The sequence below is a fragment of the Epinephelus lanceolatus genome, chromosome 4, assembly GCF_041903045.1.
Source record: "Epinephelus lanceolatus isolate andai-2023 chromosome 4, ASM4190304v1, whole genome shotgun sequence".
Lineage (NCBI taxonomy): Eukaryota > Metazoa > Chordata > Actinopteri > Perciformes > Serranidae > Epinephelus > Epinephelus lanceolatus.
The window spans coordinates 30,811,703-30,838,617 of record NC_135737.1 but is presented as its reverse complement, the minus strand read 5'-3'; the positions used below and the strand labels follow the sequence as shown (position 1 = coordinate 30,838,617).

General features: G+C 41.5%; 1 long non-coding RNA gene across 1 annotated transcript; it reads left to right on the top strand.

Moving 5' to 3' along the window:
• Positions 1 to 1,837: 1,837 nt before the first annotated feature.
• Positions 1,838 to 26,915, top strand: LOC117259415 (uncharacterized). Its single transcript, XR_013490971.1, has 3 exons — positions 1,838 to 2,050; positions 2,579 to 5,019; positions 19,913 to 26,915. It is a non-coding gene; the product is annotated as an uncharacterized LOC117259415 (long non-coding RNA).

The window sequence follows — 26,915 nt, the reverse complement described above, 5'->3', positions numbered from 1 at the left end:
ACCATTAAATCAAACTTTTCTATGGATGTCAGTTTTTGAGCTACGACGAATGCCAAAATATGGCCTGCAACACATTTTAAGGCTTGTTGGTTTTAGCCGAGCCAATTTCTTAAAAACTTGTGGCCCCAACTGACCGGTTAAAATGATTGAGGAGTCAGCAGTTCATGATGGTATATATACAACACTCAGTAAAACAGGTTTTTCAACAATTGTGAGTCACTGCAACCACAAGATGTCCTTGAGCATACATGTGCACAGAAAATATTAGGCTGATTGGTCCAGTAGTTTGCAAGATTAGCTGCGGACAGACAGATATACACACACACAGACACATACTCACACATAGACAAACAAACGTGTAATACCTTCCAGGCTTACACCTGTCAGAGATAATAAAGACAACAAAAACATCTTTAGTAAGGATACCAGGCATATGACATGTGGGAGCCAAAAGGCGAATAGAAATACAAAACAACATCTTAAAAATAAAGATATATATATATATATATATATATATATATATATATATATATATATATATATTTACTTGATATTGCATTTAAATACATCCAGAAGCAGTATGTCAAAGATAGCTTGATTGGGCTGGTTAGTAATTACCACTCACTCAGCACTGAGGTTTATCCTGTGACCTGGACGAGTCTTTATACAGAAGACATTCAAATGTAAAATTCAAAAGAATTACAGTGATACAATTTCTACAAAACAATAGTGATAACTTATGATGATCTTTAGTCAGTCCCTTTCAAACAAATGTTTTGTACTACACACTCTCACACTTTCCCTCTCCCAACCCCCCTCTGCACACACACACACACACACACACACACACACAAACACATCCTTCCCATCTGGCTGGCAGGACAGATGGTGGCACTGGGTGATGCTAGAGGCCAAAAGGACAGCTCTAACCGGCTACACACACACACACACACACACACATACATACACACACACACTTAAACGCACACACACGCACGCACACAACTGTGTGATATACGTACCTGTCGTAGTTTACAAATGTACGCACAAATGTTTAATATGGGGCAAGAGACGCATCTGCGCGTACAGTAGACAAACACACACAGTGAAACACACTCTTTCTGTTAGTCACGCAGTGGGTTTGATATGCCATTTATTTGTTCAATGATTCGGTTGCATGTCAAACAGAATTTCCATTTCAAATGAGGCCGCTCTTTACCCTGCATGTGCACCGTGTCAGTGTGTGCAGAGTGCATGTGTGCAGATGAACATGCACAGCCTATATTCTCTGTTCAATCTTTCATTGATTTGCAGCTGTTGTGTCACACTGAAGAAAAACTGCCTTTATTATCAATGCCGTCGGTGTGTGTGTGTGTGTGTGTGTGTGTGTGTGTTCTGTGACTCTTGCTCAGGTATGCATGCATAATAAAAAACCTTGCTGTATGTTTTTCAGCAGCATGTAGTTGGTTTGTCAGCCAGATGTACAGATGAGGAAAACTGAGAGTGTGTGTGTATGTGTGTGTATTTTCCACATATGCATGCATAAGAGAAAATATGAATGTATTGTGTGTGTATTATTCATGTGGCATGGTTATGAATGGTGTTCACATGTCCTGAGAGCTTTCCTCTGCCAGAGCCCGGCCACTCTGTTCTCGAAGCTTCTCTTAGCGAGGTAGGGGTGAAAAAAGCAAGAAGGGAGAGCGAGTGCGAGTGAGGTGGGGAGGTGGTGATGAAATATGGGGGAGCAGAGACAGAGGGTGGGGTGATGAAGGAGGAGGAGGAGGAGGAGGAGAGGAGATGGAAGGAGAAAGTGGGAAACAGAGGCAGAGGCGGAGAAGGACAAATATAGAGAGCGGAGGGGGGTGGAGGGAGAGAGGAAGGGAAATGAGGGAAACAGACAGGGAGAGGAGGAGGAGGAGGAGGGAAGAGGGATGCTGCATTTTAGTGATAGCACAGACTGAGACTGCAGGAGCAGACAGAGGGATGGAGAGAATCGATGAGAGAGGTAGAGGAGCATTGTCAGAGAGAGCACGACAGGATTTCCACACAGGTAACATATCAGATAGCTGGAAATCTAATACTGAAACGCAGAATTTTGACGAAGAGTTTTGGCTAATTAGAGACTTGGAGAGGCCCTTTTCTTCCATGACAGCTGCATCAAATATTTCCTGGATGTCATAGAAGAGCACTCAACCTGTCAAAGCATCCATCCATCCCTCCATCCATCCATAAATAGATGCACATGTCCATTTTTCTCCCCCCATCCTGTCCTCCATCTTCCAAGCTCCTCCTCTCGCTTCACTCCATATCCATCTTACAATCATCTCTCCATTCCACCCACACACAAGCTTTTCTCCACACCACCCCCTATCTTCTTCATCCTCCTCCTCCCTCTCCCTCCATATCTCCTCTGCTGTCACTTCTACAGATCCTGAGGGCATCTCTTTTTTTTCTATTCATCTCCACATATCCTTCTTTTGCCGTCCCTCTGTGTCCCTCTCAGAGAATCTCTCTGCTGCGGCTGTGTGTGTATTCAGGCAACATTTATCCCTAGCTTTAAAATGTATTTCTTTTCCAGATTGTGACAAACGTGTACCTGAGGGAGCAGCAGAGAAGGGGAAAGAGAGGGGGAAAAACTTGCATCTCTGACCTCAGCAAGTGAAAAGACACTTCTCCTGCACAGGGAGGAGAGAGGAAACCACGTGTAATCAAACTCAGAGACTATCAGCAGGTGTGGGAACACAGGGAGATACACTCAAGCATTTAAAGGTAGACTCCTGCCTCTGTTGCGGAAAGTGTGTCACTCACTTTCATGTTCGTCTCTATGCTTGACTGTCTGTCCACAGGCTGTCCTCCCATCTGTCTTAACAGGATGCAGAGGTGTCATTTCAGTGCCCGGGACAAAGAGAAAAGCTGAACGGATCCTGACGTGTTGTTAGAGAGAGAAGTCAAAAAAAAAAAAAAAGAAAGAGAAAACTGAGGAACAGTTGCAAGCCTCTGGAAGGAAAAGGGAGGAGAGAGCAGTATGAGTCAGAGCACAGCAGCTAGAATACTGTGTATTCTGCATGCAAGAGGAGAGGTGGAGGGAGATGGAGGAACAATGAGGGAGATATAGGGGGAGGAAAAAACAGAGGACTTGACCAGAATTGAGCAGTCATTAGACAGAAGAAGGACAAGATGAGAAAGAATCAGCCACACTGGCAGGCAAGTGAGTGAGATATAGGCCAAGTGAATCAGCCTGCTGGAGGGAGAGGAAGGCGAGAAGAGGGTGAGTTTAGAAAGTGGGAGGTTTGATATGACTGACGAGGGTTAAGGGAAGGTTGAATGAAGGTTTTGCTGCAGGGTGGACAGTGAACAATAAACGGCAAAGGACAGAAGGGCAGACTTAATGAAAAACTATGTGAGCAGCTCCAGGGGAGAAAGTCCTCAGTGACTGTGTCTTGCTACAGGGAGGGAACATTACTGAGGTCTGCATATGGCAGGACGAGCTTCCAGAAGATTGACCATTAAGAACGAAAGAAACAATGGAGAGTAGAGGGTTTAAAAAAGAGCACAAAAACATATAGGGACAGTGAACATGGCAAGATAAGAGCAAAATTTCACATCCAAGCCGAGAGCTAAAAAGGAACACACTGCAGACCAGAGGAACATGTCATCCAACGCACAACGTCGGGGACGTGGAAACTTTAACTGTGACAGCAACACAGCAAGAGGTTCCTGTTAAATATTGATGCTGACAGGCCACTCTGGAAAGAGCTCGCTGCTTGTACCACAGAGGGGGAAACAGAAGGAAGAAACACAGCTGCTTTTTTATTCTGAGGGATTTTTAAACTGGAATAGACAAGCTGTTAAGTATGTCAGATGACAGCCGAGTGGGGTTAAGTTCAAATGTTGCTACAAATTAAGACAAGACGTATAAATTAGCAGACAGTTGGCTTCCTGGAGGTTCTTTGGTTTTTTGTTTTTCTGGCCAGCTGTGCAAGTTCTTGGGGAGAGTGGAGTAACTACAGAGAGAAGAGCAGGACCTTATTCTTGTGTGAGACGACAAGGAAGACGGAAGTGAACATCTGAGAGTTCACTGACACCTCAGCTGGACTGGAACAATTTCTTCTTTTCTATGAGATCAAGGACCAGCCCTGGCTCATGAATACAGATTCATATTTTGGACTGACATGTTATACCTGCTTTGACAGGTACTCCTGGGGTGCATCAATGCCAGATGAGAGGAGCCAAACACTGGTGAAGCACTCATGAATGTTGTCTATTTTTATTTTGTCCTGGACTGATTGGAACTGCTCCAGCTATCTTGAAAAAAATGGCCTCATTACAGAGATTTGGCCAGTGGAGGATTGCTGTCATGGCTTGAGGAAATATAAGTGTGGAGATACTTTGATGTGCGTAAACACGCAGGATCCTTTAATTTGAAGGGGGATGTATACTTTGATTTTGTCTCCATGACTACATGAAGGCTACTCTCCAACTTAATGTCACCAAGACATTACGATAGAGACATCCTTCACACCGACCTGAATCACAGATTCCTCAAAACATCCCGACAGTAACACGGGAAGACATAACGCCACAGTCTCTATCCAGTTGCGGACAGACCAGCTGCGTGTTCATGTGTGTGTGTGGCTGCATGGGGGCATAAGGACTGTCGAGGAGCTCAGCTGTGTTTGTGCGTATGCTTGTGTGGGTGTGGGTATAGAGGTGTGAGTGTGAGCCCAGCTGTGTCTGAGTACATTTTCAAAGCATCGCCTGGAGCTGTGTGAGCGTGTGTTTGCCTGTGTGTTTGTGTGTGTGTGTGCGTGTGTGTGTGTCGCCTGGATTCCCCCCACCAGCGACAGAGCTGGACCTGAACAGCAGTGGTGAGAGGGGGGACAGGGAGGGGGAGGAGGAGGAGGAGAGAAGGGAGGTGAAAGAAACCAGCAGGACGGAGGAGAAGAAAAAACTGACAACATGCTCGGATAAAGAGAAGAAAGACAGGAGTTTTTGGCTGCCCCCCTGGTGCAATGTGTGGTGAGTACACATTTCTAAATGTGTGGTACGCCATCGTGGCTGCCATGTGTGTCAGGGTCTGTGCATATGTGTGAGTGCATGTACAGTACACTGTGTATCCACCAATGAGCATCACATTCCCTCAGGAGGTTGGCCAAGGTCAAAGGTGAAAGGTCAATTAGAGAACTCAGAGTTCAGAAGTACAAATATAAATCAGTTATAAGATGCAGGTCATGTGATCAGAGAGCAGATGATATGTAGGTCCAGTGGCTCACGTTGTGTTTCCATCCACTGATTTACACATGATACAGTGCCCAGTGGGTCACATGACATCCAGTCTGGCACCTGAATGGAAACTGAACCAACTCCATAAACCACGACATGTTTAACCAAACAGGTTTAATGGCAGCGGATGTTTCATCAACATAAACACTCATTTCTTATAGTGATATGTAGCCTGTTCTCACTCCCAGGTTGAAACATATGGACACTTCGTGACGCCCCTCAGCGTGATACCAACACTGCAGGCACTGTTTGGCGTCTCTATGAGAAGCACCAGGCTTTCAGCTAACTCCAATGTAAACCCATTTGTGGCAATATTTGACACTACAAACTGATGAAGTATAAAGAGTCTGAATGTCTGTGTAGAGTTGGAGGGAGGGGTGTTGGATAGCTCAAACAAACATGGACTTTCACCCAGGAGACCTCTGTCATGTGTGTGTGCGTGAAACCAAAAGTCAATGCTATTTCAATGTCATGTCATGTAACTTACACCCATCCATCACGTACTTAAATATCACGTTACATACTTATTTTAACCCAAAACATGATGTTTTTCCAAACCTTAACAGTACTATTATTGGGTGCATCTCATAAAGACGCCAAAGGGTGCCTATGGCATTGATTTCACACTCTGATGGGCGTGAGAAAACATTGGTATTTGAAGACCTGGGATGAGAATGTGCTGTAGTATCTCTCAGTGTCTGTTCCCATGTACAGGCACAGCTCTTGATAAATTCTCATGAATTAACTTTTTGTAGCCATGCCCCAACATTTAATTATATGATATGTGTAATACCAGCTACCTTTGGGGATTTAAATACCGGAAAACATGTTGCTGTATATAGCTTGTTAACCTATGGCTAATTAAAGGAGCTGTACCCGACATTCAGAGCATGTCTACCATTCTGGAGGTGGCTGAGCTGGCAGCATGAAAGTGCTATCAACAGTGCTGACAGAGCTAACATTCTTACCTGAGGGATACTGAAGGGTGGATGCAACGACTCCGTCCTGATATCAGTGATTACTGCTGTATGACTGATGTTCAGAGTGGCAGAGATTAGCTGGAACATACTCACAGGGAGTCCGATGCACTAACATGCAAGTGCTGCTGGACGGTCTACCATAACAAAGAACAGAGAAGCTCAGATTACAGCACACACAGAAGTAGAGTTATTCATTCTCTGATCAGGATGCCATTTCTCCACTATATCACTATAAAGTAAATAGTGATTTGTAGCTGTATTAATAGTCTGAATGTCACATACAGCTCCTTAAATATTTGTGGATCACTAACTTTCTCCCGTCCACTGTCAGGGGGTCTCAAACAGTGCAAATGACCCCAGCAAAGGCCCAGAGGGGGCCATGCAAAAGGTCTATGGTTGACCCTTAAATGGGATAGAGTAGCAGCAGTTTACTGACTGACGTATATCACGGACAGTAAGTTATATGTATTTACATGATAACTACATATAGTATTATTATTATGATATATATATATTATAATAGTGTGGTATGGTTTTGACGGCACCATTGCTCCAAAGTTAGGCTAAAGTTGGAAATGTCAGTTTTCTATCGTCAAAATTTAGCCTAATTTGAAGCATTATTTAGCCATTTCCCAACAAGATATCATTACATGGTTGGTGTCAATGAATGCCTTTGGTTGTGTAGTTTCACTTGATACCAGCATCACTATAGATATAAAACTGTGCCTTTTTTTTTTCTTCTTTCTTAAAATGGCATATTTTAATATTTCTGCATACTAGAGTCCCTAAACAGTCTTGGAATTGCAAAAAATACTGGTTATAAACACTGGATTTGGATATTGTGATAGCTAAAGAGTAAATGTGTATCCTCTACCGATGATGATTTGATCTTGTCCTTCAATGCTTTGCAGTCATTTCTTTAATCAGCTTTTGATGCTACTTTTATACCGTCATTTACTGGAAGGCAATTTATCCCTCTTTGTTTTGTTCTAAGGTAAAATGAGATATAACTATCAGAGTTGTGTTTGAAAGAAACATTTTCAATGTGCTTTTAAATAACTCAGTTGACCTTGGTGGTTTGAAATCATATTGAATATATGCATGTGAAACAGAGCGTGGCCTGGATGGTTGGAAATAGTTGAAAAAAAGAATCTCTGTCGCTAGGCTAATGGTTAAAACCTTATTTGAAATTGCTCATGTTGGTATTGGAGCTTGGTGGTGGTGGACTGGGCATAAATGAGGACTTTGTCACCCTGGCCATAATTCCTAATGGCTGGCCTGTTCTCCCAGCATCAGAAACTAGAAAATGATTTCATGAGAAGTGATTTCTGAGGCAGGAATCAGAGATGAGATGATGTATTGGTGTCCTGTCTTGTTAGTACACTCATTACTGCCTCTGGACGACAGGGAGGAAGGCTAATACTTGTTGTGATACTAGTGTCAAGCAAAATGTGCTCTGTGCTTGTGGTAGTGTGAGAAATGTACTTGATATCATAGCAGCAAATGCATCACATTCTGCAGGCCAGCGACATGACTATGTTGTTGTTTTGCCAAAGTTTTACAGCTGAGAACATCTCAAAGCTGAGAACATCTCAAAGCTGGATCGATCTAGTTTATTGAGCACATATTTTAAAAAGTATTTAGTGTCTAAGATTTAACTTGCATTACTCTGATTATCTTATTGAAAGCATTTATTTTTACAATTAGCGAGCTACAGCTCAGCAAACAGACACAAACAGTCATGCTTTCTCCGTCACACCGAAGCACTATCACTCTTCTCGTGCTGTCATGAATACAGCTCATATATGGAGTCACACTATCTTACAGTAAGTACACTCATCTTCTCTTGCCCCCTGTAATTCTCCGTCACACACAAGCACACACCATAACAGCACACATGCACAAATGCGGAGGAAGCGGGGCCGTGGCTGAGGAGAAGTGACAGTCGCTTCATGGCCGCTGGCTTCATATTCTGGCAGTGCTGGCCAGCCAAGCTCGTAATGAGGCCGTGGAATGCTCTAGTGTCATACGGATCTGGTTCCCACACCATCACTCTGTGCATCAGCTCAGTTTGTGTGTGTGTGTGTGTGTGTGTGTGTGTGTGTGTGTGTGTGTGTGTTGGGGGGGGGGGGGGGGATGGATGTGTGTGTGAGAGAGAGAAAGAGAGGGAGAGAGAGAGAGAGACTTCGTGAATGTATGTAAAGCATTTACATTGTAACATGCAGGTTTCATTTCAGCTGTCTCATATATCTTTTGGCAACAAACAGCTGGTCTTTGCAGCTCAGCTGTAGCCCAAACAAGCTGTGTGTCATTGATCAGAACAGTGTCTGTATTGTAGCAAACACAAAAGCTGTAAGATTATTGATTAAGACTTTCGGTGGAATGAATCACACTACCAGTCAATGACTCAACTCAATACCTGCAATTCCTCCTTTTGCTGATCACTACTGGATGTAGAGCTGATAGACAAGGTAGACTGCACCACATAGAACTCCATTTGTTTATATTGCATTTGACATTGCTAGTATTTTACCTTGCTTACCAAAAGTCAAATACCTTGGAGGGTTCAGGGTTTCAAAGGTCAGATTTCCTCATCATGAGATGTTGATTTCAAGGTTATAATAATGGATGGTTTCTGGTTTGAATCCAGGGTGGGGAGCCCTTCTGTGTGGAGTTTGCATGTTATCCGTGTCAGCGTGGGTTTCCTCCAGGTACTCCGTCTTCCTCCCACAGTCCAAAGACGTGCAGGTTAGGTCGATTGGTGACTCTAAATTCTCATGGGTGTGAATGGTTTTCTGTCTCTATGTGTCAGCCCTAGTTCGGGAGGTACCTCACTGGGATAGGCTCAAGCCCCAGACACCAGGGGCTTTAAAGGAATACTCATTTGTAAATCAGTTAGTCATGCCATGTTACCTTGGATTCGTGAAAGAAACTTTGTTTTTTCACATCTCCATGGAAAACAATGAATATATTGATTTATTGATTGCTTAGGGACCTAACAACACCATTATCTGTTTACAAACTCTCACACAACCTGTGCAGAATAATAAAAGACTCATTTATACAGTTGTACACTCAGTACTTCCCAGACACATGTATTTTCGCTAAAACCTTAGTATTGGAATCTGACTTTGAAGAGAGCATAGATAAGTTTCACGTTCAGGTCAGTTTTAAATAGGTTTTAGCAAAAATGCATGTGTTTGGAGGTACTGAGCCTATAACTGGATAAATGAAACATGAATTATACTAAAACACTTTCATGTAGTGGTGGTTACGGCAAACCAGTCATTCTCCCATACTGGACATTTGGGCTACAGTGTCTCGAACTGTCAAAATAGACTAGTCTTGTCATGTGTCCTGTCTTGTTTTACTTTCTTCCTTTGTGTCATTTCCCACCTTTGTGATTGTCTGTCCCGCTCTGATTGGTTTCACCTGTCCCTCAGCCTTGCTGTCACCTGTCCCTCGTTAACGCCGTCCTTTCCTTGTGTATTTAGGCTGTGTGTTTTCCCTGTTTCAGTGTCAGGTCGTCTGTTTTTGTTCCCTGTTTCCGGCGTCACTCCCAGTGTACTGTGTTTTATGCTTGTGTTTCTTGTACTAGTTTACCTTATTTGTATTTATGCATGCTCTTGGATTTCATTTTAGCTTCAGGTTTTGTTGCCTGTCAGCCAGTCAGAATAAGTTAAACAATAAATACCTTTAATATTTAAGACAAACATATAGATATAACTGCTGTTAAATAAGACAGTAGGTACTTGTAGATGGCATGTATGCTTGTGATAACCACAAACCAGTTCTTTCTCAGTTTTAAAAACCCGATTACTGTTTTTATATGAACACACAAGTGACAGAGTCAAATTAGTGGAGATGTTCAAATGGTGCAAATCTTGGACAATTACAGGACACATTACTAAAAGGACACGTTGGGAAAAGGTTGAGCAATTAAACATTCATTCACTCGTTCTTTTCTGCTGGCTCAGTGGCGGCTAACAGCTGCCAGCCATGTGGCACAGGTGATGTGCTGGTGATTGTGGGAAACAAAGTTTAATTTGCTGTCATCAAAACTACCATCAACCCTGCCCTGATTATGACTCGTGAGTTGATCCAATGTGACTCAGTCTTTTCTCATGTAAAATCATTTTACTATCATTACCTTCATGCACCCATGAATTAAATACAACTTTGGAGACGTGCATTGCTTGGTGCTACCCTGAAAACATTAGTAGCCAATGTGAATATAAGACGGTGAAGTAGACAAAACTCTTAATGCACTTTCAGTGGCTTATTAACAGCATTGGAGTCAGTGCCAATCAGTACTAGTAAAACTTTGAGGTCATGCAGCACTGGATCTTCTCTGCTCACACTGAAGTAGTGGTGAAACTAAGTTCACACAAGTGTATTTGAAGTGTTTACGCTGTATATATGTGCATGATAAATGTAAATATGATAGTATTTAAATTTGTGTGAATGCATGTTTGTGTGTGTGTGTGTGTGTGTGTGTGTGTGTGTGTCGCCTGAGTCCAGACCTTTTAATCCATTTGCATCACCAATTCCGAGTTGACTGATTCGTCTGGCATCCTGACACGAAACAGGTTTCTCAACTGAAAAAACAATCGATCCAATGATCCTCGGGGGGACGAACGATTAGCCAGTCTGTGCTACAGGCAGGACTTATGCTGTTGTGAAGTGCGGTGTGCTGGAACCAAGGAAGAAAATAAAAACAATTCCAATTGTAAGATAGATGCTGCAATCATGTCTTCTCAATATCACCCAACATCGTAGTTTGCTTTTACTGTACTTAAAATGTGTTTCCTCAACAGAAGTTGATTAGACAGGATGCAATGTTAGGTAGAAGATAGGAACAGAGTGTAAAGGGCTGACAATTTTGTCTGGAAAGTGCGTGTGTGCAGTGGCACAGTGGAGGGTATACACAGGTATACAGGGTATAAGCAATTCTCTTTTAAACTGTTTACCCACCTATCAATCAAAAATCCATTGGAATATATATGAGAGTATACCCACTTCCTCCTTAGTAACCTACCCATCTACCTAGTAGTACACCCACCTGTGTGTGTGTATTTACAGGATGTGGAGGTCAGTCTAGTCTACCTTTTACCAATGTTTCAGACAAAGATCAGATCATAGAATGAGAATGGGCGGGAGGGGTGATGGATGGGTCCAACGAACCCTGACTTTCACCTGGGAGAGCGGTATTTGCATACCATAAGATTAGACAGCAAAACCCTGTTCTTTTTTCCTAAACCCAACCATGTGCGTTAGTTGCTGAAAGAAAAAAAAAGTCAATTTGTGGTGTTGTACTAATGTAGTGCATTTATTTTGAAAGAGACTGTATGTAAACATTAAATTTCCTGTGAAAATGGAAGTGTATTTTGAAAGAAGACAATGCATGTAACAGGCAGAACCTGACATGCCGTCCCAGAATGTCAACAACCAACGCACCCAGGTTACCTTGCATGTCGTATTTTGACATGGAAAGGCCATGACCAAACGTCTATGTGCCGAGGTCGAAGTGAGAATGTGTTGTAAATATTATTTCCTTTTCCTTTGTTGCCATAAATTGCATGTTTGTTGAAACATGTAAACTGAAAACTGTAGCTGCTGCCAAAGGATGAGTGATAGCAACTACTCAGCAGACAGCTAAGACTGTGGGGATAAGAGAGTGTGTGGTGCCAGCAATTTTTTGTACATGTAACTCAGTGAATTAAGGATTTATTTTGACCAAACCAGAGTTGGTGATTGTTGGAACAGCGGACTAACTAACTAGATGAACAACAAGTCAAAAGATGGTTTTGGTGAGTTTTATTTTGTTTCTGTTGAGTTTGAATGAAGTGTGTCTTATGATGGGTGATGATGGCAATTAATCCAAAGATAGTCTTAGTTCAGTGAAAGAGAAAAACTTGGATTCAGAAGGTGTGTGGTTGTGTTTTTCTATTTAGTAAGGAAAATGGGGCAGAACAGAGCTCTCAAATTAGTGAGTGTGACACACTTTACAGCCCCACTGATATGTTGTCATGACAACTAAAAACAATTGCTATTGTCTTTTTTACGAGTCAGTGACTTCATCAAACAGTTCAGTATCCTTTGTATTGATTCAGTTTGTATAGATCAGACCATTGGAGCACACACACACACACACACACACACACACACACACACACACACACACACCTCACACCAATCTTTTAAATCCTCCTTCTTCATCTTATCTTCCATCTGCCAGCCTCATTCCTTATCCAATGTCCTTTCTGTTCTCAGCTTCTTATTTACCTCTTTACCCTTACAACTGCATCTGTAACAGTGACGCATTTGAGCAGGTCTACCTCTAATTAAGTCTGCACATTTGTCTAGCTGCCTATTACTTGGTTGTCTGTGTCTGTCTGTTTCTCCCTAGAGTGATTAACTTTCTATCTCTCAGCTCGACCTCTATCTGTCTTATTATATATTTGAGCTCATCTATCTTTCTATCTATTGATCAAAATTCAAAATCATGGAGGCTCGTGGAAACTGCACATTAAACTGCGGCAGTAATTAAGTTGCGTAAAATGTCTTATCATGGCTACAGGCAGAAAGATTTCTATCAGTCCCTCCACAGATCTTCAATCTTGTGATTTAACCAATCCCCACATTATTTGTGAAAGATTGTAATTTTGTCCAATATTTGAAATGAAACTGGAAAACAAGTCATTTTCCTCCTGAGATAATGTAATTCAAACCCCTAGTGACGAGCCCACGTCAGATAAAATCAAACCTCACCCTCAACAGACTCTCTTGCCCTGAGGTAGACTTACTCCTAGAGGTTGCATTGCCCTCTAAAAACCTTACTAATACAACCTTAAAATTAAAAATTTAGTCTATGAAGCTTGCTGAGTGTATTACACAGCATCAGAGGAAGTGCTACGTGTGTAATGAAGGGCAAAATCAAGAACATTAAACCTCCTGTTACGTCTGCACAGATTAGTGGTCTATTTCAGGAACAAACACAACCTCTCACATTTACCAAAATAAAACTTTCTAAAACTAAACTTTTAAAGATATTTTTTTACTCATAGTGACTTCTTCCAGTAAGTCAGTCTTTTTTCTCCCTGTTGTAATTTAAAATATGCATCTCACAAGCTCTTATTTCCATTCCAGATACTTCCATGAGATTACCCTGCTAGTGAATGTGACCTCTAAGACTCCGAGAGTAACGCACACTGCACTGCAGATGGACCATCCGTAGGGAATTCATATTGCACCCTATACAAATTAATTTGACAGCGAAATAAGCAGAGCAGCTATCTGCACCAATTATGATGAATATTATGCATGAGTTTCACGGGGCAGACTGCCTTGCATTGCACATTCTGCGGGGAAGCCGTTGGTGAATTCCCCAGTGCGACTCTGTATTTCTACTGCACGACACAGTGTCCTCATAGTCTGGTTCAAAACAAACTCAGAGAAGCATTCGGCATGTGGAGCTTTAATTACATGTTTTCCTAAAACAATGCCTTATACACATGGGGAAAAACACATCAGGGAAGTCGAAGATAGCTGCTTTATTTATCCTGATAACGCACGGAGAACTTTTTAACTAACCCCTCAGACTGAAATGGTAAAACTGGATCTAACGAGACTTCATTTAACAACAATGCCACCAACTGGGATTGGTAAAAACCTTCACGGTGACAAGACAATCACATCTGATTCCTCCTGCTGTTCTGTGGTGGGACACTGGAGGTTTGAGTGGCTGAAATAGAATAAATGTGTTAAATATTAATTTGAATGACTAAATGCTTGAGCTGCTGCGGTTCATTAAGATGTGTGTTCTTGAAGGGAGGGAGGGAAAGAGGGTGAAAGAGAAGCTTGTGTTCTTGGAGTAACTGTATGTTGAGAGTAGCACTGTCTAATGTGTGAGCTTGTGACTGGAGAATGCTGCAACTCTTTGGCATAACACTGCATGTGTAAACATATAGTACATGATAAATCATGCTTAAATGCTATAAATGCCCAAAGGAAGTCACATAATTTGACAAACATGCAGATACAGTAAGAAAAAACTAAGGTGCATGCACACTCAAACAAGTATGCTCTAAGATCACTGTCAAATTTCAGTGCCCTGAGAAGTTCAAGGAGGATGTGAAACATTTGCAGATCAATGTAGGCACAAGCATACAACATACTATCATGTATCACAAACTTGTGATATAGCGAAAGACATAAAAAAAATCAGAAGGACATGGTACACTGCTTCAAAGCCCAAAGTCTGATATCTGACAAATACAAAACCTTGGGAAACTTTTTGTGTAACACCCTGCTGCCCTGCACACACTGTATTCGGTGGCAGCTTATTTTCTGGGCTGCATTGTCCGTTTGGTAAAGTCAAGACCTTTGAAAAAAGACATAAAGGGTGACACGGATACAATGATATAAAGTTTTTATATCATTCTGTAGCTTTTCAGTTGTGTTTCTGATGATTTCAAATCTGAAAATTCTAATTTTAGTCGAAGTATGTATGTTTTTGTGTCAAAATGCCATCCCCAAAGCCTTTCTAAAAACATTCTCCCCCCATCACCTGGCAACCTGGTGTGACTCCAAAGTCGTCGAAAACTGGCACTTGGTCAGTGACATCTGGCATTAGACACCAGTGAAAAAGCTGTCCTGTCACGTCGGCATGATAGGCGGCCAGTCATTGTAATTGTTCAATGGCACCCGACTGCGTCACGGGGAAATGCAGCAGGACAACAACGAAAGTTAATGAAAGGCCATCGACTTTCACCAATGAGGCCAGTGTTTGTTTCCTGTGTGATTGCAAATGTGCGTTTGTTGGCTAAACGTAACCACCTGCATTTGTTGTTGAAGGAAAAAAGCTAATCAGCGCTGTAGTGGCTAAGTGAGAGTTTCCATTTGAAAGACCTTGCCCTTTAAGATCTATATACACCAGGGGCATGACAGGTAAATGACACAAAAAATGCAAAATAGTCACAAAATAGTTTCAACAGGTCCACCTCTGTTGTGCCATTGTGCTATGACGTCCATTAGGCACAATGTGATTCCTTGATGCCTTCATTTATTTTCAAGCTCTGCTCATTTGCGTTTTCATGTCAGCAACCATAGTTTTCATACACGCTTGGCACGTGGGAGACGTTTCAGTTGCTTGCAATCTCCAACCTCACCACTAGATGCCACCAAATCCTACACCCTAGACTTTAGAAGGTGAGCTATGCAGAAATTGTCAGTTTGTAAACAGTATCGCCAGCACTGTATCTGCGATTTTTGTAATTTCATCTTCAGTATGTGCAGCTTACAATCTGGCACCTGGCTGTAGCTTTTTATAAAGAGTCTGTACCCACAAACATCCCGAACATAGCACTTTTTTTTTTTTTTTTAGAAAAATCCTGCATAGTATACCTTAATGCCACATTAATCCCACCTTCATTACAGCAGCAACACATTTATAACACTTGGGCAGGTAAATAAATAAATATGGATGTTTACATATATTCTCTTTTCTCTATTGTACTTTTCTTTACTCTTTGTTTTTGTCATCTTCTCATTTCTTCTTTTTTTCTCTTCTTTATGGCCCGAGTTTTGAGGTGTGCCATGCATTCCCTCTAATTGGGTTGGAAATAATCACGTTACACTGTTGAATGGCTAAGCTGCATCAAAAGATAGTGTTATGTCCCTGTCCTTACACTAACCCCCTACCCCCACCCACACACACGCACAATCACACACACACACACACACACACACACACACACACACACACACACACACACACACACAAACCCCTGGGCTGCCAGAACAGCTGCTGGATGCTGAAGTGTTTGCCCAGCACACCAACAAAAAGAAAAGATAGAACAACAAGTGGAGAGCAGAGTAAAGCAAACATAAAAGAGGCACAAGGAGTCACACTTTTGAGAATTCATCTTTTTTGTTTGTGTTTACATCTCCAGTATTTGCACAACAATGAGTTATCCAGGGAGAGGTTGAGATTGTAACCACAATAATACATAATTTAAGAAAGTGTATTTACAATTATCTATATTTTTCTATGCTTTTATTGAAGGGATGTGAATTATTTACAAAATCAGCGAGGCAACTGACTGGTGGACCTAATTGTGACCAGTTCAGTGTAGCGGTCTCACATCCTGTGTAAAGCCCTGGAGTCATTCTCATTTTAGCACAGAGAGAGAGAGAGAGAGAGAAATACGCACTCACACTGTCCTCATCCTAACCTCTCTTTTTCTCTGCGCTCCCAAACTGTCTTAGAGGAGTGTAGATAATTCCCTCATCGGCATCTAACCTCATTCATTATTAACGGACACCATTGATTGCACATCAGCGCTTAGTGTCAGAGGACAGGGAGACCAAGGTCTTCAATGACTGTTGACCAAGGGCAACCTCTGGGGCTGAAAAATGAAGCCAGTGCAGTTTTTTGAAAGGTCACTGGAGGCATTTATAGCCTGGTGCATAAAAATGATTTTGGTTTTTATAGGAAATGTCCCCCTTTATGACAACTGTGCAGGGGATTAATATTTATATAAGTCACCCATGTGAATTTTATTATGGCTTTAAGTTACACAAAATTAAAGGCGGGCCTCTTTAAGTGACAGACTGTCTGCCAGTAGCGGCTTCATGGCTTCTCAGTCAGATCCACGCCTCACTCCTCTACAGTGCCAGCCTCTATGGTCCCTTCTGGCTCCAAAAACCAAGATGGCAATGGCTGAAATGTAGCTCAAAAACTGGAGTCCACAAACCAATGGGTGATGTCATGGTAGCTACGTTTACTATTTTTGCAGTCTATGCTTTTACCAGCTTAAGTGTATTGGTGTTTACATGATATCTATTGTTAAAAACTTTAATTTTAGTCAGTTCTGTAGTTTAAATTTAGGATGGTGGGAAATATATTTGAAGAGGACAGCCCTGTCTATTAAAAAATTACATTTATGTGAAACTAATTTGAAACAGCAATATTTTTTAGGAAACGTAATGCAGAACAAATGACATTTTCTATTAAAATAATGAGTAAATGCTGATAATTGATGAATCCGGCAAAAATGCGGATAGCACATATAGCCACAGATAAAATATAACATCGCTGGTTCTAAATGACATTACACTAGCCTTGGATAGCAAATTGTCTTGTGCTGCTCTGTTTATAGACTTGTCTAAGGCATTCGACACAGTTGACCATTTGTTACTTATAAAGACATTGTCCCATATTGGTTTTGATTCTGTCAGCTGCCTGTGGTTTGAAAACTACCTCTCCAATAGACTGCAATGCGTAAAGATGGGTGATGTTCATTCAGAATTTTTAAATATTAATAAAGGTGTCCCACAGGGCTCAGTGTTCGGGCCAACATTGTTTTCAATTTACATAAATGATACTGGGGGGCGGCACGGTGGTGTGGTGGTTTCGCACTGTCGCCTCACAGTAAGAGGGTTGCCGGTTCGGTCCCGGGCGTGGGAGCCCTTCTGTGCAGAGTTTGCATGTTCTGCCCGTGTCAGCGTGGGTTCTCTCCGGGCTCTCCGGCTTCCTCCCACAGTCCAAAGACATGCAGATTGGGGACTAGGTTAATTGATAATTGTCCGTAGGTGTGAATGTGAGCGTGAATGGTTGTTTGTCTCCATGTGTCAGCCTTGCGATAGTCTGGCAACCTGTCCAGGGTGTACCCTGCCTCTCGCCCAATGCCAGCTGGGATAGGCTCCAGCCCCCCCGCGACCCTCAAGACGATGAAGCGGTTAGAAGATGAATGAGTGAATGAATGAATGAAGAAATGATATTGTTGCATGTTTATCACCCTGTATTTCTACTTTTAGAGCCCATTTATTGCTAGTGTTGTTCATTGTTTTGTATGATCTCATTTTTGTTTTAATTGATATACATGATTGTTCTTTGTTTGCTTGTTAATTATTTTAATGTCTTTGTTCATGCTCGGCATCACTGAAAATGAGGTTCTCCCTCAGTTGATTTCCAGAGTCTTAAATAAAGGTTTGAATGAAGGAATTTCAGTTGTTTTTGGACAAAATAGGTAATCTTACATAAATTATCCACACGTATTGACTACAGATTATTTTATTACTTTTTTAATCAACATCTAACCCAAATCATGATGTTCCCCTAACCTTAGTGAAAGTGTTTCATGATCCAGGGTTTTTGTTTATATCATGTTATCTTGTGGACTTTGTTTCAGGGTTTTCTGTTTGTGCTCTTCCTTGTTTTGTTATTCATTCATGTCTAATCTATTTCCTGTTTTATTTTGTAGATTCTCTCCTCATGTGTCGTGTCCGGTTTTACTTCCTGTCTTTGTGTGTTTTCTCGCCTGTTTTCTGTCACACCTGTCTCATTAGTCCTTCCCTGTTCCCAGAGTCTTCCCTTCACACCTGTTCTGTATTAGTCTTGTCTGCTCCACCCTAGTGTTCCCCTCCACAAACTTGTTGCTAGCCAATCCCCATTTCCCTCCTTTTGCCCATGTCTTCCTCCTCCAGCTCTGTCTCGTTCTTGTGATTAGTTTTCTGTGTATATATATACCTGTGTGTTTCCCTTTGTTTCTTGTCAGTTCCCCTGCGTTCATTCCTGTGTTCTTGGTGTTGTCCCCTGCTCTGTTTCCTGCCAGGTGTTGTGTTCTGTTTGGATTTTTTACCCGAGTTCATCATATTTTCCCACTTGGTTTTCAGTTTAGTTTTAGTTCTTCTGTCGTTTGGACTTTCTGTTATCTGCCTGTTCTGGATGTTTTTAATGAGCTATATTAAAGCTTGCTTTTTGTTAAACCTTAAACCTTAAACCTGCCTGCTGCAGGCTGCTGCATTTGGGTCCTTCCCGAACTGTCAGTTGACAAACTCTTTGTCATATACTTTTCAGACAGTAGACAGGACACAAACCCAAAGTTCTGGTGTCATGGTCCTGCCCTTTGTATGCCCAGCCACTTCCTTCCAAAGCCTACAGGGTACATGAAAGTAGTGTGTCATTATCTGAGAGAAACATTGTCTCTGGACATAATCCAGGCAGCAATTACGTTGCCACATCAGGTAATTAGGAAATCAGTTTAGTAACATACAGACCTTATTTCTAGGAGACAGGTTGCTGAGGAAGGAATGTGAAGAACGCCATCACACATAACGAGCAATTCCTTGCTAACACTACAGAGTGTTGTCACTGTGTTGGATGTTGTCTTGTTGAGTTGGAGATTCTTGCAGTCAATGGGAAGCGAAAGAGGTGAGAAAACGATGAAGGAAGGAAGAGGAACAGGTAGTGGGAAAAGGTCATAACAAGCGGTAGGAGACGTGAAAGGATGAAAAGAAAACAAGAGAACAAAAATACTGAGGAAAATGGAAGACACAGTTCTACAATTGATGCAGATATGGGTCAGACAGCGAACAAAGTCAAAATCTCATTTCATTCTCCACTGACTTTTAACGTTTCATTTATTAATATTCAATGCCCAAATGCATGCCGGGAAAGTTTGTGACTAAAGAGATGTGTGCATGATGTGTCTGGGAAAGAGACGGACCATTTTCAGCGACTCTGTGTCAGAAATAATTAACTTTCCTTCTCTTCTGCCTCCTTTTTTTTCCATTCGCCTCTCTCCTCTCTTTATTTTCAACCTCCCCTTCTTCACCTCCGCCCCCATCACTGTCTCCATATCCAGGCGTCGTGCCCTGTGGGGGTGGGGTTCTGTGATGGTAACCATGGTCCCCGGCAGCCGCTATGTCTGCAGCGCTCACGCTAGAGAGGAAGACGCCACGAACGACCGAGAGGAGCGAATTTTAGCCGTGTTGGGCATCATCGGAACCATCCTCAATCTCTTGGTGGTCATATTTGTCTACATCTACACTTCTGTCACCTAAGGTTTTCTGCAAGACTTGAACAAGAGACGTTGGCACTGTCCCCAACTTTTCTTCGCACTGCCACCCTCTTCTTTAAATATTGAAAGGGTTCGGTTGTTCAGAGTGAGCAGTATGATGTGAGGATCATTGGCAGTGTGTTCACCTGGATAGTAGCCATATTTATCCACACCTGCATCACTGCCTATCCAATAAGACAGCTTTTCTCTAGACTGCTAACGGTCACAGGGACAGAGCTGCAGGTGGAGTCAGCTTTTCAAGACAGATCCACATCAAATGACTATTGACATGACAGTGTGTCCAGTTTGCCAGTGGTCACATGTTTCTGCATTCATATGAGTGGGACATAGCACTTCTGTGACTGCTTAAGTGTGTTGCATCTTTGTCCCATAACATGTAAAAGTGTCTTTGAACAATCAAGCTCATTTGTGAGAGTTAAAATATCATCACTGCCAGTTAAATTTATTGAAATGGTTTGACAAACAAGGCAACTTTGAGTGAGCTTGACCAAATAAGAAGTTAGCGAGATATGCCATACACTGCTGAATCTATTTAAAGGGACCAAAATTGCCAAGAGAAATACTAACCCGCAGGCCTATCTACTGCTGAGCACCCTTAAAATCTACTTGAATAGAACATTTATCCACTCACACCTATTGCTAAATACCAGTTTCTGTAGTTAATAGAGTGACTCAACGGGTTTTACATGGACCTAATGTGTCCACACCTAAGCACACCAGAGGAGAGATTCCTGGCTGTGCTGGGAGTCATCGGCATCGTACTCAACCTCCTACTGCTCGTCTTCGTCTATATATACACCTCCGTCTGATATATGTGCTCATACACAATATCTGCCATGAGATAATCCTGTCACACCTAACAGCACCTGTACCTTAGAGCATAGTGTTCAGCCACACCTGTATATAATGTACCTAAGCACATCCTAGCCAAGTTGGAGATTATATGATATTCTAAGCAGGTTGCTGTGCCTAATAATATGGTGATACTCTAATCATAATATGTTGAATGGAGGGTGAGGGGGGAATTAAAAGGCAAGTGACATCCAACAGGAGATTTGTTCACAGACTAATTTATAATAGAAATATACTTTAAGACTTTACCTTTCTTTTGTATAAATTTGTGTCTTACAGTTGGTGTTATTGTAGATGCTGTGCTCCTTCACATATCTGCATGATGACATGTTTACTTATTATAATCTTTAACACACCTTGACTTAAATACCTGATGTAAAGACTGCCATTTCATACAGTTATTCTGTTTGTTCTACATGCTTGTTGATGTTGTAAACACCCAGACATGGAGCTGAATGCTGTTGCAGCTCTGCGCACCTTCAGAGCTCTCTCTGTGGAGGGTTGGTACCACGGGATAATACTCTATTTTTTGGTGTCATGTTTCTGTGATTGGATCTGTAAGGCCGGCGAGGAGCAGCATCAGCGAGGGCAAAGCATGGAACTGAGACAATGTCACACAAATTCAGACATCGGCCTGTTGCAGTGTGGAGTGCCTGAAAAAAGAGGACATAAAACCTCTGCACAAGGCCTCTCCATCTGTCTTGAAACTCATAAAGGCACAAAAAACTCTCCAGGACTGGGTTACAGCGTTTCCACTAGAGCTGCATGTCACTATGGATATGATTTTAGGTTCAAGCACTGGGCCTGTAATGGAGGAGCAAACCTAAATGCAGCTGACACGCGAGCAGAGAGGACTGGCCTGAATCTACACATGATCCTCGTCATTCTCTTCTCCACCAACAAGCTGACGCCGGAGAAGACATAGTACTGAGAGGACCCACATGAGCTTCTGCTGTTGTTTCACATAGCACAATACTTTTATATATATGCACATGCACGGACTCCATTTCATACACTGTCAGTCAGACGTTTGGGGGTGAAGACAAAAAGAGGAGGCCCTCACGACCAACTCTGACTGCTCACTTTGACATGTTGGCTTGTGAGAACTGTGAATTGTGAGAGGTACTGAGATTTTGATAACCATTGCATATAAGATTCCTTCTTCCATAGTGTATGTATGCTCTTAGCGTTAGCAACAGTTTATTATTGAGGGTTTTGTTTGAATCCAAAAGTCACAGTCACTACAGTGGAAAATGTTTGGTATGAAAGTCAACAAATAACTTTGGTTCTGTTGGCCACAGTCTATTTTTATAAAGTGTAGAATAGTACAGATAAGTATTTCCATGGCCATGACTACAGAATGCTGGATGAACAAATGACCGCAATTTGCCTGCAGGAACGATAAGTTTTACTATGAATGATTAGTTGCTTTGTTTAGTTCCAAAACAGCAACCAGGACAAATTACAAAGGTACATTTTAGTTACTTGCAATGCTTAAGAAAAATGTCTTTCTCACCATCTCACAAACATCTGTACTTCTTTAGTTGAGGACCATTGTTGACAAATTGTATTAGCCTTTAACCCTAACCCTATAGCCCCGTTTTCACCAAGCAGTACCATATGGTTCACTTCAGTTCGGTTTGCTTTTTTCCGTTCCCATTGTGAAAAGTTGTGGATGGTACCAATGGAACTGTTCTGTGCCGTCCCCATTTTCGGTCCCCCCTCTGTTGGGGTACCTAGCACACAGATCTGGTACTAAAAGGTGGAGCTGTGAACACTGCAGTCTGTTGATTGGTCAATAGAGGACGGTCACTCTGCTCAGGACTGAGTTGTGGCTGGTTTTGAGGCTCATGTAACCACTGTTCATACTGTGGAGAGTTTTATTAGTAGACTGTAACTATAAATTAAAGGATGTTTTGCTGCCTCTCGCAGCAGCTGGAGTTGGAGAAAAAAATAACTTAATCCAGTGGGCCAACTGCCGGCAACTTTTAAGGTGGATTGTTAACTTCAATCAATCAACACACCTTAAAGTTCACATTTAAAAGTACTGTTTGCAGTGGAAACACTAGAGTCTAGGTACCATGTCTGAAGGGTTACTTTTGGTTCCAAAGGTACGTGTTTGGTGGAAACGGAGTTTAACACAACATGCTTACTCCCCAAATTTTATGTAACATTTACCTATTTCTGGAAATCTTAAAGCAAAACTAAGGCTCATCACATCTTAGGCTTCTCATGATTATGTTGACATTGTACTAACCAAAGTCACTGATAAGATTAGGGGACATAGTGGCATCACACAAGATATATGATCATGTGGACACTACTGTTTCCTGCTCCCTTGACTTATTTTGAGCATTTCCACATTCTTAAATCTCAACCAATAGTTCAGAGTAGTTCAACTATTAAAATAAAACCCAAATTTTAATAAATCATTACTCTTATTTAGCATTAAATAGGCTAACCCTTATGTCTCCCAAAAGCCCTCAATATCTAAATCTCAAACCGGTCCTCACAAAGATAGAAAGACAGCCCTCCTACACACACACTTCCTACTTGCATCCTCATGAATTTAATTTTACACCATCTTTCAGCACACATCAGGAGATTCGACCGTTAGCACGCTGAGATCGATGTGACTTGCACATTTACTTCCTGTCACATCTAATAACTGTACAGTGGAGTTTGTTGAGCTAAATCCATTTTAAGAGTGCACCAAAGCACAGTGTGAGCCACCTTTGGTTTGCCAGACATCTGCTGTCAGACTGTGATAGTCGAAGCCACAGCTGTGCAGAAACGCATTCAAATAGACTTTGAAATAACTAAAAGTAGGCTACTGGGGATATTTTTGGTTCACTTCGTGCCACTTCTAAAAGGGTCACTTGATGTTGGCAAACAAACAAACCGAACAAGCAACTGTTTAACTCAGGTTTACTAAGATACTGGCAGAGGTTTTAAAATACCAATTTCCAATAAAGGCCCCTTCATAAAGGGTTTATAAGTTGTGGCTAACAGCTATATTAATGTTGATAAATACTTCGCTAATGCTTTACTTTAATGTTATATTAGTTTAAAGCCATTAAAAAGAACAACTCGTGGGTTGCGCTTTGGCTGGTGTTTATCCGCTTTGTGATAAGGCACACTTTTATAAATCATTAATTGTAAGTAATGTCTTAATTAGTGGTTAATAATTTATTCACTAATGCTTTATAGATCCGTTTGAACCCAGTGTAAATGATTTATTAACCAATTGCTAAATCAATTTAACTGCATTAGTTAATTTTGCAAAGACACTGTATGTGTTTAACAAGCTACTGTACAATTCCTGTGAAGATGGAAGTTAACACGCTGTCCCTGAGTGTCCAAAACTGATGCTAGAGAACTATGTGCAGGACCACTGACTCACTGGTAATATATGGTGCCTCACTCGAAAGTGAGACTGAATTTAGCAAAATGGGTTTTCAAAGGACAGCGGTAAAACCATCTCTCTCTATTTTCTACACAGAAGCAACTAAGACATATATTTTATGCCAATATCAAATGTTTTTAACTTCACTGAAATCAACAGGCCTAAATATGGGACAGGCCTTTAATTCCTTTCACACAAAACTGTTGCTCAGCAAAGACCGAGTAATACAATCATATTGTTGATTTAAACCAGTATGAATCTTACTTGTTTAAAGATTAGGCTTCAGATGATATATCAGTTATGAATCATTCATTTGATCTAGCTCCGACAGACAGCGCATCAGAGAGTGAGTGAGTTAATGGCACTCGAGGATTATGGCACCTTGCATATCAGCCCAGTATCACTCCGAAGTCGTCGAAATCCGGCGCTTGGGCTTTCGGTGTCAGAAACCAATGACAAAAGGCACCCTTTAACATTGGCGTGATACTCGGCTGGTCAGCGGCATCAGGGGAAAATGCAGCAGGCAAGGATAAAAGTTAAGGTGGCAAAAGTCCAATTGGGGCAAACATGAGGGGTGGTGGATGGGTCCAGCAAACACCAGCTTTCACCCAAGAGCTGTGTTCACGTCCCATAAGACTCTAAAGCCAAACCCTATTCTTTTTTCCTGAACCCAACCACGTGCTTTTGTTGCCTAACCCAACCATGTGTGTTTGTGGTTGACATGACCAAAACGTTAATATGTGACGAGGTCGGAGTGAGAATGTGTTGCTTTATCCTGTTAAAACAACTCTCAGAACTTCAATTAATTTTTATGAAATACCCTTTTGATTCTTTTGATCTAAGGACCTTTACGGACTAAAGAAATATAAATAACTTACAGGGTAATCGAGGAATGGACACAATTTGAGGTAGCCAACAACCTAGTTTTATACATCCGAAGAACTTCTATAAAAAAATGCTTGGCAACCAGACCAGGCTTCTAATTGAGACAGGCCTTTATTTGTCAAAATGTGTAGCCACACCAGGCTCGTAAAAGGGACTTCATTGAGCCTTCAACATATTTAATAAATAGCAATTGCAAAAACATGAAATAAAAATCACTGCAGATTTATAGTCTTTATTATAGTTTTCTGTAGTCTTGGTCAGGGAGGAACCGCCATCATGTCCGCAGTGATAAGCACTGACTGATCTGTCCAGAGCAGCTTTTGATAAGTGGATCTCACTTCGTGGCTACAGTACCTGGGATACATGTTATTGTGTGTTTTGCATGCAGTCCATGTTTTCAGTTGAGATCTGTTTTAACATGACACACTCACTGCCAAACAGGCCAACGACAGGGGAGAGCCTAGAGGGCGAGTCCTGACCATCTGCTCTCCCAACAGACATTCAGCCACCTCCTCAAAGTACACACACACATACACACAGCATGGACATTTTTTTAACAATGCAACTCAAAAGTCTCCCTCACGCTTCAAAATACACACATTTTTACATCGTTTTTTACATTTCTTTGATGTCTGTTTACTGTATTTTATCATTTTTACACGGTAAACAGGCGAACATGTGCACACACATCATGTTATGGAAATAGTACTCAATGCCAGAGGAAAAACAGGTGCATCGAGGTACACCTGGGACTCCAAACCACTGCCCCAGGCACAGAGTGTTAACACAAAACACTGAAAACAAGAAAGCAATGTTCAAAGACAGGCAAATGCTCATTCTGAGTCTGGATTCAAAAAATGTTCTTCCTCTGAGTCTGAGCCAGCCAGTGACTGTGTTATGTTCAGCCAAAGCAAAGATTCTCATGTTTTTTCATGATGCATGAGCTGAATTGATTTTTAGCCTGAGAGGGCATATTGTACACAGACTGTCTGAGACTAGACAAGAGGAGATAATGTGGACAAGAGGATCCCTAAGATATGTTAATGTTATTTCAGTGCAACAAAGCTGAAGAAAATTGAGTCATCTCAGATTTTGACCAAAATGAAGTCTGAAAAAAAGAAAAACACTTATTTGCCTGTGAAGGCTGAATTGTTACTGCCTTGTTTTGTACAAACAGATTCCACTAATACAATGTTTTCTGCGTTATCTGCCGCACAAGGCTGAGAAGAGGTACTTTTGAATGCAAATTATTCCATGAGCAGGCAGGTCCAGGGAACTGCCAGGTGTAACAGAAAGCCTGAGAAATTATCCTTCGACCAAAGTTTTGTGTGACGTGTTGATTTACTGACTAACATTCCAGGACAGTAGCTGCTACAGCACTAATAAAGCAAACTGTAGCTTTGAAATGGGAGATAACATTCGCCTCTATCAGCAAGAGATAGGTATTTTATTTTAATAAGGAAGCTGCGTCCTCTAGAGTATGTATGAACATGTCGATTTCTGATGAGAAACAGTTTGTTATGATCCTTGAGAATTAACTTTGAACAAATGCTGTGAGATCTGGTGTGCTTTCATGTATTGTTTATATATATGTATAATGTAGAGTTACAGTAATGCCAATAAAAAAAAAAACACTTTCAGAGA